This window comes from Pinus tabuliformis, chromosome 7 (assembly GCF_031772625.1).
Source record: "Pinus tabuliformis cultivar Carrire ecotype Pingquan chromosome 7, CPIR1, whole genome shotgun sequence".
Lineage (NCBI taxonomy): Eukaryota > Viridiplantae > Streptophyta > Pinopsida > Pinales > Pinaceae > Pinus > Pinus tabuliformis.
The window spans coordinates 1,596,894,930-1,596,908,272 of NC_142293.1; positions in this window are offsets into that span (position 1 = coordinate 1,596,894,930).

A 13,343-nucleotide genomic window follows, 5' to 3' on the forward strand; every position below is an offset into this window, starting at 1 on the left:
ACTTCAGATTCTAGCCCCCTGATCACTATGATGAGTGCTCAATTTATAGGAAATGGAGGTGGTTTTGTCATAAATTAGGGTATTGAATGACCTTCCAAACTTGGAGTTAGTTTCCATGGAGCAAGGGATGAGAGGATAGGAGGTTAATGGATCCTTAGCCTATCCAATTTCAAGCTCATAGGAGGAGACAAGAGATGGGATCCTTCTAGAATGATCTAGAATCAAGGAATATTCCCAAAACCCTGTGCACATTTCGCTCAATCTCGCCCAATGTAGATCAAAGAGGGCCTAAGTGCACTACAATGCAGGCCAGAATGGGCATGCCTACTCTGCAGCGCAGTCACCCCTGACCAAGGCTATGCTCGTGTCCCAGGGAGGCATTTAAGCAAGGATTCAGGATAGGAAACTTTCATGGATGGAAGCATTCAATGAGATGACTTGTCTAGGGCATGTAACAACTGAATTAGGGTTTAATGAGCCCCAATTGTACTGATTTGAATGTCAGGAGTGATGTGCCCAAATATACCTGTAACATGTAGGATCCTCTAGATTTTATTCAGCCTGATTGGACCACCTAGCTAAGCCACGTGCTGGAGTGATACAATGTCAGAACGGACGAAGAAGACGAAGACCTGGGGAAGATTAATATTCCAAAGACTGAAGGACATCGCAAAGTTGAAGGACCACAGCTAGAGAACCCATACATCACTGAGCCACTCAAAACGTGGCAAGTGAACATTGGGAGGAGGCAAAGCCGAAGTTTGCAAAGATTGGGGACCACTAGGACGACGTGACAATAGATAAGGTCGTTGAACTACTCCGCGAATATCAGGATCTGTTTCCCACAAAGTTTTCAGATTTGAAAGGGATAATAGGGGACCTGGGTGCTATGAAGATCACCTTAAAACCAGGAGTGAAACCTATGATGCAAAGATCTTACTGCCTCAATTTGAAGTGTAAAAAAAGGGTTTGCTTAGAGTTAGAAAATATGCTCACGACAGGTATTATTGAACGAGTGGAAGAGTCTGATTGTGTAAGCCCAATAGTGGTTCAGGAAAAGAAGCCGAAGGAAGAAATAAGGATATGTGCAGATCTCAGGAAATTGAATGATGCCTACATGCATGATCCCTTCCCAACTCCATTCACTGATGAGGCCTTGGATAATGTTGGCGGCCAGGAAGCATATTCGTTCACTGATGGGTTCTCTGGGTACCATCAGATCAAGATCGCGCCGGAGGATAGAAGTAAGACGACCTTCGTGACTGAATGGGGATGTTTCCAGTATACGGTGATGCCTTTTGGGTTGAATAACGCGCCGACGATCTTTTCGCGCGTAGTCATCATGGCGTTTAAGGATTTCATTCATAAATTTCTGGAAGTATACTTTGACGATTGGACAGTTTTCAAACTGGTGAAGCGCCATGTGGCAAGACTGTGCTTGATGCTAGATACATGCAGAAGGTACCAGAGGACACTTAATCTAAAGAAATGTTTTTTTTTGTGTCCATTTTGGGATCTTGTTGTGCCATGTGGTATGCAGATAGGCCTTGATGGTCGACCTAGCAAAGATTGTGGTCACAATCAATTTGGAGGCGCCCAGGAGTGTGAAACAGTTGCGCGCAATGTTGGGGCATACATGATACTATAGGAAATTCATCAAGAGCTATGCCCAGATCACCATGCCAATGGAAAAAATGTTAAAGAAGCATGTTACATTATGTTGGAATGAAGAATGCCAAGAGAGCTTAGATGTGCTGAAGGAGAAAATGGTCACTGTGTCGATCCTAGTCTTCCCAGATTAGAAGAAGGAATTTCATGTGCATGTGGACGCATCACGTATTGCACTGGGAGTAGTACTAACACAGGCTAGTGAAGGGGACTTGGATCACCCTATAATGTTTGCAAGTAGGAAGTTGTTCAAAGCTGAGAAAAATTATTCCACGATAGAGCGCGGAGGACTAGCTATGGTGTACGCGCTACAAAAGTTCAGGCATTATTTGTTGGGTCGACATTTTAATATGTATACATACCATTCTGCATTGAAATACCTGGTTAATGAGCCTATGTTGGGGGTGAGATATGAAAATGGCTATTTCTATTCCAGGAGTATGATTATGAAGTTATTGTGAAACCAGGACGCTTGAATGTTGGATCGGATCATCTGTCGCGCATTGAAACAGGAGAGGAACCTACAAATTTGGAGGAAGGACTACCCGGCATGCATTTATTTGTAGTACGCATTACGGACATCCACTTTGAAGATATTATACACTTCTTGACGACAGGTATAGCTCTGGAAGGATATACAAGCCAACAAAAGAAGGAACTGGACGTGCGCACTGACATACTTTTCTGTCATTGCAGGGAACTTGTACAAAATGGGATCAGATGAAATATTGCAACATTATGTGCCAGAGTTTGAACAAAACAACATCCTCACTGAGGCTCATGGCGGATCCGTGTGAGGTCATTATGTAGGAAAAGAAACAACGTAGAAGATTCTACGCGCTGGGTTATGGTGGCCGACCTTGCATAAGGATTCAAAAGTGTACTATAGGGCATGCGACACATGCCAAAGGATGGGTAGACCCTCGCATAGGGATGAGCTATTGTTGAATCCGTAGATATCACTACATCCCTTCGAGAAGTGGGTGATTGAATTTGTAGGAACAATTCAGTCTCTAGGGAAGAAAAAGGTGCACGGTAAATCATCACCGCGACTGAGTACTTAACTAGATGGGCGGAGGCATAGAGTGTGAAGGATTGTACAAGCATGACAGTAGCTAAGTTCGTCTTTGAGTACGTGCTGACAAGGTTTGGTTGTCCAAAAATTCTAATGAGCGATCGTGGTACAGACTTTCTCAATGAGATGATCAGCGCGATGATGAAAGAGTTTTAGGTTTACCATCAAAGAGCACACCCTATCACCCGTAGGATAATGGAACGGTAGAATCTTTTAATAAGATACTAGAGAATGCACTAATACAGGTTTGCAATGCTCAAAGTAATGATTGGGATGTGCACGTACCCGCAGTACTATGGGCTTACAAACGACTTGCAAGAAGTTGACTGGACAAATGTCGTTCACTCTGGTTTATGGTGTGGAAGTTGTGATGGCGATGGAGTACATAGTACCCAGTCTGTGCATAGAGGCATTCACAGGAACGACATGTCGTAGAGACCTAGAGAAGAGACTCGCGCAAGTAATAGATCTCGAAGAATATATAATTCTAGCTGGATTCCATTAAAAAGTTCAAAAGGAGCGCGAAAAGAAATGGCATGATTAGCACATCAAACTGCACACCTTCAAGGTAAATGATTTAGTTCTATTATATGAAATCAAGTCTGATAAATTTCCATGAAAATTTTGGATGCATTAGGTGGGGCCATATGTCATCAAGGAGATTACCGATGGTGGAGCAGTTCAATTGGTAAAGTTGAATGGGGAATAATTCTCAGGGCGGGTGAATGGTAGCTGATTGACGCCATACACCGGCGATCCGACTAGATGACTACATGATGGAAGCATAGTCTTGGTGCTCCAGGAAGCTGAAAGGAGGCGTGTGACTATAAACTACACTGCCTGGGTTGGGAAGCTATGTGATTAAGGAACTGTGTGGAATGAAGGAATGTCACAGTGTCAGCAGAAACATGCAGGGAGTTGCGCTATCCACGAATGGACTGTGCAGGGAAGATGGAAAGTGACTGTTATGGTCACTGTTCGGGACTTGAAAATGGGAAAACAACCAAATGGAGCGGGGGAGGGGGAAACATTTAAGTCAGAATTTAAGGGACCTATTTGTGAAAATCTGCTGCCAATCCAACATTTATGAACGAATTTTGGGGGGAACGGTTAGATTTGAATTCGAAAATACCTATAAATTACAGGTGGTTACCTAGCGAAAAACACTTGGCATTTTGAGAATTGAGGTGTTGAGCTCTCAGGCACACATGAACCATGAGAAATTTGAAGCTTTGATAGCGAGTTCAGTGTTTGAGAGGTTGCCAAAAGAGATGCAAGAGTTGTTGTCCAGTATTATGTCGACGAATGTAGAAACCGTGAGTGCAGGAGAAGCAATGGCAGCTGAGGGAGCTGCCTCAGAGGTAGCAATGGAAACTGAGGGAGTTGCCCCAGAGGTTGAGAGTGTTGAAGTACCATCAGAAGTGTCTAAATCACCAAGGATGCCTAGGCGTTGGCCTACGCCGACCCAAGAGGGTCCAAAATCAAAGAAAGATAAGAAGAAAGTGCCACAACTGGTGCGCGCATCACCCAGAAGGCAATCGCAGAAGGAAAAGCCCACCATGCAGGAGAAGGGAAAACTAATTGACCTTAAACCTGAAGAGGATGTTGAGGAGATCCCTATGGATGAAGAATACATTGACATGGGTGCAGAGGATGTTGACGTTGAGGGGTCTGACCCTATCTCTAAGCTGCTCGAATACATTCCTTCGCACAGAGGCAAGACTAAGGTTCCAAAGGACATTGATGAAAACAAGGTCACGCTACATACACCCTTGTTGCCAGAAAAAATCGCCTTTGAAGGACTGCACCTGGGGCACATACCCCTGTTAAAATTAGAGTATTGGGATTTGGGTGATACAAAGTGATTTCCCCACTTAGCCACAGATAAACTCATGCATCGTGTCTTCTACAAAGACTCTGATGTGACCATGCTGGAACAAAGAAAGTGGGTAAAAGGGGTGGATAAGGCTGGTCTGTTAAACATGCTATGGGTACCGCATTACAACTGCACACCCATAATCATGATAGTGATCAAGGAGCTGTTGTGCTTGGTGAATGATGGGTGCCTGTGGCTAGAGGAGATGATACCGATCATTGACATGTTGATCCATATGATCACTCAGCTACCACATGTAGGAGAAAATACGGCCATGGCATTTAGAGGAAAGGCAGGTGAGCGCGACCTCACCAAAGAAATGAAGGATAAATTTAAGCTCGTAAAGCAGTCGCGTGACTACTCCATCACTATCATAACCAACCCTGCGGTCAAGGTAGCCTCTCAGATCCTAGAAGACAAGATTATGCGGAAGTTTTGCACAGATGAAGTGTCGGAACTAGTAATGTCTTTAGCGGCCCAGTGTGCGGAGGGCGTACAGTTCAACTGGATGCACTACCTCTGCAACGAGTTTCTTTCTAACTACAAAGAGGCGTAGGATCAAAGCAAGATGTTTCACTATGCATGGATGTTGCTATCCATAGTGCTAGTCATGTGGGAGTTACCAGAGGATAGTCAGTTTCCTTTGATCGCGCAGGGCCTACTAGAAGCAGCAAAGTTTGCTTCGCTTTGGGCTATGAAAGACCCCCAAAGGGTCAAGGACAAAAAGGTCTTTTGGATCTTGATGGAGATGAATATTCACATGGCCATCAACCACAAGTCGCGGTTGTCACTGACCATTTATGATCAGCTGGTAGATTATGTGGAGTTCAAGGCGGACTTACATCAGGTCTCCATGCGCGCGTGAAAGGAACCTAAACAAAAGTGGTATGACCTTCCATACCTGGCCATAGACGATGCGATCACAGTGGTCCTTGACCACTAGTCGGCATACTGGCAGACCGCTTCGGACTTGACAACTGGGTCTAGCAAGTCTACAGCGCAGTGAAAGAAGGAAGAGGCCAAGCAGAAGATGGAACAACTAGCAGAAAAGAGGAAGAAGGAGGTTAAGGACAAATCTAGGGTAGAGCGTGCTGCCAAAAAGTAGACAGAGGAATAAGAGGAGCACGACTCTGATAGGAGTCAGAAGTTGCCTTACCCGAAAACATAAGAGGAGAGGAACAACACACAAGGTAGGGAGGAGTGGACCCATAGACTACTTCGTTCTGGATTAAGTGCAACAGGGAATAAGAGAAAGTAGGGCCGCAGAAGAAGTCCAAGGCCAGCAAGACTTCCCTTGACCCGATCACGTTGACAGAAGGTGATCTGAATGACATTGGTGATACGATGAGGGATGCCATCGCAAAACTGCTACAACAGTTCGAGCAGCAACAGAAGCAGGCCTTGGGTGCCATTCGGACGGGTCTACATGAGTAGCATATCCAAGCATCACAAGTATAGACTAGTGTGGGTCGAAGTAACACAGTGTCAACCAGCTTGGCACTTGGGACAGTTGAAGCAGCCGAAATGGTCCGCCCCTTGGACCTCCGATTTATCATGCTGCGAGATAGAGCACTGATCGCGGAAGCAGAAGATGATCGGGCCACTGTTTTCACCCTCCAGAAGGTCAGGCTAGACTTGGCCACACTTCAAAGAGAAGCCCTTCACACCCTGTATGATGGTGTGATGGCAAAACTTCGGGCTCAGGAATAGCGAGCATTGAACATCATCAGTGAGCAGAAGGTGAACAATGCCCAAATGATTTTCAAGAAGACTTCTGCCATTGAGCTTTTCAAGGCTATCACGACGAAGAATGAGTGCACTACCAAGGTAGTGGTGGAGTCATGTAGGTTTGTCCCCGAGTTGGATATTCCTGAAGATGCGCCTGTCGACGAATGAATTCAGAAGGTCGCTGACGGAGTGCGCGAAGTGAGATTAGAGATAGCCAAGGTTCAGTTGGCCCTGAACATTAAGATCACAAAACTTGTGTTGAGGTACCAACCCTCGACATCGCTAGAGGTAAAGGAGCAGTGCGCGACCGCTTTTAGAGATGCAGTAGCCACTGTAGATCACACAGTGAAGGAGTGCACAACGCTCTTCGAGCATGCGCTCGAAGTGGTTACCAATTTGCAGGAGGATCCCACCATGCAAAGGATGGAAACGAAGGCCCAGGAGCTACAACAAAGATATGATGAAGTCAAAGTGATGACACACACCATCGCCCTTATGCAGAGGCTAGCAAAAATGCAAGAGGCAATGGTGCTAACGTAACAAGGGGGTGCAGCGTAGCGCAAAGAGAGTGTCGTCAAGGCCAGAATAAGGCCTTGGCTTGATGAAGCCTATGCACTCACAACCACCATTGAAGGAAAACTAGCCAATCTGCAGGGAATGCAGTAGAAGGTACAGGTAGATGGCATAGGGCCAGCGACAGAGTAGCTAGTCGAACAGATGAAGCAGGTGGAAACACAGTGCACCATCGAAGTTGCAGTCGTACAGGTGGAGCTGAGAGCTCTTCGCGATAAGATCTCTACACCAGCAGAGTGACTCAAGGGCGAGTCACCAGATTTGTGTTGGGGGCCTATTGGGAACGGGTCCCCTGGGGTCAATTTTGGGGTTAAAAGCCTAAGTTTTGAGGCTAAAAGCCCAAGTTTTGTGTAAATTCTCCGCATTTTGTGGTCGCGAAGTGTGAAGATGTAAAGAGTTACTAAGGGTTTTCCACCTTTCTTTTGTATAAGTCATGTTGGCTCCAGAGATCTAACCATGGTCCGTGGACCATGGGATTGTATAAAAATGAGGTCTTAGAGGAGTCTAAGATAGTCAGTTCATAGTTGATACTTGATGTTGATGAATGTAATGGGTCTCTGAGAGTTAACAACGAAGAGTCTTAGCATAGGAAGAGGCTCTACAATTGACTGCGTAGAGGCCTAGGGTAGAAGTCCGCAGCTAAGTGTGCGGACCCCTGCAGCTATGTCGGCAGGGTAGTTAGAGTCTGTACTAGATATTCAAAACAATAATAAAAAAGATTATTCTGAAATTACCTATGTATTTTACTTTTGTTCATTTCATGCGATTATGTTATGTTGAATACTGGGTTTATGTTTTAATGCTACTCTGATGCGCGAATATATATGTCTGTCTGTTTTATATGACCGCAAGTAGATATATATGTTTACACAAAGCTAGCTGTAATTCATGTTAAAGTAACCAATACTTAAGCGAATCTAGGTAGATACAGAAGTAAGAGTAATTATAGGGGCGCGTAAGTTCCTGATCTATCTATTTATGGCCCGGAAAGGATGACTAGAGACTTTTGTGGAGGCTTCAAGGACGAATAAGAGAAGTACCTTGATAAGACCTAAAGGGCTTATCAATTTACGTGAAGGAAGGTTAGGGAAAATAACCGACATCACAACCATCTCAGGGTGTGGAAACTTGGTTCATGCATCCCCCCATACTACTTCGGGTGAGACTTCAATCCATGCTCTGCGGATTGATGCCGAATGGGCTAGTAGTGTAGGTATTTTCTTGGTTGCTTAACACTGAACCTAGGTCAGGGCCCATCAATCCAACATCTGTGTATAAAAAATGCATGTCATATTCTAGGCTTTCCCCCAAGCCCATAGGGCCCTTTCCATTCAACATCTCCATCTCTACTCACGGGGGTGGATCCCTATCACCTTCCGGACCCACGACAGTTGTGGTTGTCTCTGCCCCTCCCATTGAGATTCCTTCCATCCTTTCTCCTTCTTTTGGATCTCTCAACACTACTCCTACATGGTGAAATCCCTTATGCTACCTTTTAATAATCTATATGGCCCTTTCCTGCCATTTCTCCGCTATCTGCGCTCTCCATTGTGCTCTTAGATCCCTTGCTTTTCAAGAGTCATCTGCATCCATCCTCTTGACAGTCTCATAATTCCCTGCTCGGTAGCATCCCTCCCTTTAGGTCCTTCCCCTAGTACTAGGTGTTTATACTGCCATGCTTAGGCTTTGGAACACTAGCAAGCTGTCATCCACCATTAAAACCTTGATCCAAAGGGAAACCTCTTTTAATAGCTTCCCTCACAACTTCAGCCTTTGAAGAGGACTAATAGCTTTCAACTACAAATTAAATAATATACCCGTCCAGCATGGTCTTTACACAGAAATCTACCACTCTCATCATATCCGTGTCAATACGATATACCGCAGTGAGATCTTCTTGAGTCTAGTTGCGACCAAATGGGTTTTGTCCACTGGATTTCCCTTTCACCTGTAATCTCCGCAGCCAATTGTAAATTTCTTCTAGGAGCTTGCACTAGAAGACCTCGTATTGGTCACTCGTTGATTCCGAATACATGATTTCTCCTTTAGCTTCCCAATAGTTCATTAGCGTAGTTGAGCTTGCTAAGAAACAAACTGGTCCACTTGCCCATCCCACTAGTTTCGTTATTATTTCTTAAATATCCTCAATACCATATTCCAAACCCCCTTTTTGAATTTCAGGTCCTAGTAATGGAACCATTTGTTGGTGCAAAAATAACAACAGGGTCAAGACCCCAGGTTCGAGTGTAGGGGCCAACAAGGCTCTGTTGTAGTCTAGCACAATGCTACCATTTTCACCTTACCCAGGAAGGGTAAGGAGTCTCAACTAAGGCGTGTCACAACCTTATTTAGATGAGGGTTGGAATCCAATATCACAGAAGACCACATCAAAGCATAAAGAGTAGGGAACATGGAATCATTCTTCGAAGAAGTCAGATCACAATAGTCTATACATGTTGTAACAAAAAGACTTCCTAAACATGTGCATACATAAAAAAATTAAAGAACAAGGATAACACACAATTAATACACTATGATCCCAATAACATTCTTCCTCATTAAAATCAAATGTGAGTACATTACACCAGGCTCAAGGCCTATTTATCAACATCTAGAACTCTAACAAGGCAGAATACAAGCTTATAGAAGGACATGCACATAGTTGTTCTCATAGCTCCACAACACAAGAAGAACAATATCACTAGTAACCACTGCGATAAACAACCCAATCCCTTCTTGGTTCTCCTTTATACCTTTTATCTTCTTCTTCCCTCTCTCTGCACACAAACCTGAACTGCTATTTCCTTCTCCCGTACTCGGTTATCTTCATTCCTTGAATACCCTTGCTCTTTTCACGTTCGGTTGTATCTGCTCCTTCCCGCCACCCCTCCACAACTTCTAGTCTTACCCTAGTTCCTTCCCTTTCCCGATTGTTGTTTCTGCAGCTTGCCAATGCTTATTTTTGCCACTTGTCACCAGCCTCTTTCTCCCAAAAACATCCTAATTTCTCCAAACTCAAAGGCCCCAACATGGTCACATAAAGAGGAGGTTAATTACAACAAATTCCATTTCGAATGAAAATTGTGCCATGAATATGGCCATTTTGCATGAAATTGCAAAAAAATACAAGATGAGCAACCCAAATAAGGAGATGTAGGAAAATAGTAGAAACAATCCAAGAAGATAAGAGGATCACCATGACAACAACAAAACCAACCACAAAAAAATGATCAAGTAGAAAACAACAGGAAAGGCCCAAGATCTTTAAGGAAATCAAGACAAAGTGCTAGAGAAGGAACCAACAAATTAAGAAATGTTGGGAGATGAGGAAACAACTTTGAAGTATTAAACATGGAGATTGAGGAAGGTGGAATACCACACTCGAAAGCCCCTCCATCATATCTAATGCAACCTAACATGGCAGGTTTGGACAAAACTGATGAGCATAAGCCACCCTTGAAAATGACTGGAACCAACTGAATCAAGAAGAACCACCAGTCGAGGAGGATGAATTCCTTTCTCCAAGGGACGCTGAAGCTAGCTTAGGCTTTGGAATCTTTAGGGATGAAAAATTGGAGGATGAAAAAGAAAGAGAACAAGAGCAGAAACACAAAAGCATTGGAAGGAAAAAAACAGGGGAATAATTAATAATGGAGAAAAATAGGCACCCAATGAATTCAAAAAGCCCAAGTACAAGGACTCAAAGCCTCCAGAAAATCGAATAAATTTGCCCCATCCCAAGGGGAAATCCATAAATGTAATAAATGATGAAGGTTATCTTCTAGAATTGTAGGGGCTTGGGGTCGGAAAAACAAATGGCAGATGTTATCACAAAAAATTGATCATCTAGCCATAGATGGATCGAAGTACACCATGTAGGGCCAATTTTACCATAGTAAAATTGCTTTTACTGTGAGAAATTACTTAATAAACCACATTTGTTAAGTCATTTATAATTAAACCCATGAAGAATAATTAAATAAATCACTATTTATTTAATTATCTTCTAGGAATAATTAATTAAACGATTGTTTAACTAATATTCCTTGTCATATTTGACCCAGCTATGAGAAATAAATAGATAAATAATTAATTATCTCATTTTTCTCAAGGAATAATTAATTAATCACTAATTAGTTATTATTCCTTGTCAAGTTTGACTAAATCCCCTCACAATACTTAAATAAATTGTTATTTGTTAATTATTCCTCAACCATATTTCTTGAGATGATAAATAAATTATTTATTTATTTATTATTTCTAAATAAAAGTTCAAATACTTTTTCCCTCCAACCAAATATAATAAAATATTCAAATGGTTAATTCTAGAATTTGGTTAATAATACTTTTTTATTTCCCATTATTCAAGAACAACCTAATATTTTGTTATAAATAGAAGGGTTTTACATTTATTCTTCATTTTCAATTATTTTCATTGTTGCACTCACTATTGTAGCTCTGATTATTATCACTGTCACACACCATCTTCTTTTTCATATGAGTTCTCATTGAGCTCAAACATTTTGTTTGCTGGGTTTTACACATTATAGAGGAGAAAGACTCTACAAAAGCTGAAGACATTAAGGATAGCCAAGAACCCATCCCATAGAGGGGGACTGGTAACATTTTTTGTTCCCTTCACTAAAATATATTCTTTATATATCTAGTTTCCATTGGATTATTGGATTTATTTGCGCTTACTTTACTATTCCATTTTGTTGTTTAACTATGTTTGTGGCATAGATCAGGGCTTTGGCAGGTTTTGTTTCTATCATTTGCTGCAGATCTACACTGTTTAACAACCATTTTTATTGTTAGGGTTGTTTTTCATCCATAGCCTAAAGTAGTTTCTTTTCGTACACATTCAAGAAGAATTCTACATAACAAATTTGCAACTCCACTGTGTTTTTAATTGTGATTCTGAAACCTGGGTGACCTTCAGTTTTCAGCTTAGGGTTTTTTCTTTTTCAATATCTTAATGTTGTTTACTAGCATTCTAACCCTAGATCAGTCAAATTTCTAAATTCTCCAAGTTTTATGGTTATTTCCACAGGTCACAGGAATCATCCGCGATAGAGAGAATTTTTTTCGGAGACTTGCCGCTCGATAACTAAGGAGCAGAAATCACACTTTTCTGCCTCAAAAGTGCGATATGGAGGTCTAGAGCGCACTTTCTGGCCCAAAAAGTGTGATACCCCCCTAAACAGGTAAGTACCTATGATTTTAGCATTTCTAGGATTTTTTTATCTATTTCTAGGTTTTGTCGAGAAATGTCCACTAGGTTGGTTGAACACTGTCTTAGCCCACTTAGGCCTTGATCTACTATTTTTTACTCGTCGAAGTGGAATTTAGCCCCTTAAGGCTTCTTGTATGCTTCCACCTTTATAGGAGGAGTTTAGCTGAGTAAGAAGTTTGATTTTTTTCAAAGCTTTCAACCATATTTTCCATATCTGTACCTTCCCTTTTCAGATCTTCAGAGATAGGTTGTTTTCCATCCAAAGTTCCCTCTTGAGACTTGTTTGGTCATTGGCCTTAGGGTACCACTGGTTACCCTAGGTTTCAAACCATCTCCCTATATTTTGCAGTGATTTTCCTCACTAGTTTTTTGTTTTTGCTGCACCACTTTCCAGCAGCATAGTGTCATTTGATTCCAGTCATACCGACACTTAGATCTCTTGGCCCTTTTTGTGTGTTTTCAGTTAATTTTGCTACCAACCAGCATAGTGTTTGCAAACCCAGTTTGGGTGGGGTTTTAGATAGTTGATTTGTTGTTCTTTTTCTGTTTTTCATTTCAGTTTATTTCAGCAATCTTTTTCTTTTTTCAAACACGATATGGGCTTATTAATAAACACACTTGCACACACTTTCCACCTTAAGCGAATGGTGCTTGGTTTACACTTCCAAGCCAAGACTTAACTTAATTAATTTATCTCCCCACATAGAGACAAAAACATCTTGTTTATCTCCCTTCACCATTTTCGTGTCACTTGTGTTTTACAACCATTGTGCCACCAAGGCACTTGTCGCGGAGACTCTTAGGCCTTCATCCCCATTTTTTTCTTGGGTGTATTACTCCTCCCCATAGGGTTCGATTTAATCCTTCCTTGAGTCCCCATACCAACTCTTCTTCTGGTTCATTTGATTCCTCATTTGATTTCGATCCTCCTTCACCACATTCCGTCACCATGTCAGGACCCATTGCAGGTGCAGGAAACTAACCTAGTGTTGGCTTCGGTTCTACCTCAGTAGTCACATCTAGAGGAACTATTACAGGAACCATTCAGACAGCTCCTTTGCTACCTTTCATGGTTGGGTTAAGTCTCCTAGATTTTAGCTAGTTGATTAACAACCTTATACACCACGATGTTGGTTGGGCGGCTATGCCGAATAAGCTTCCCTCTGACATTCCCACATTTGAGGGCA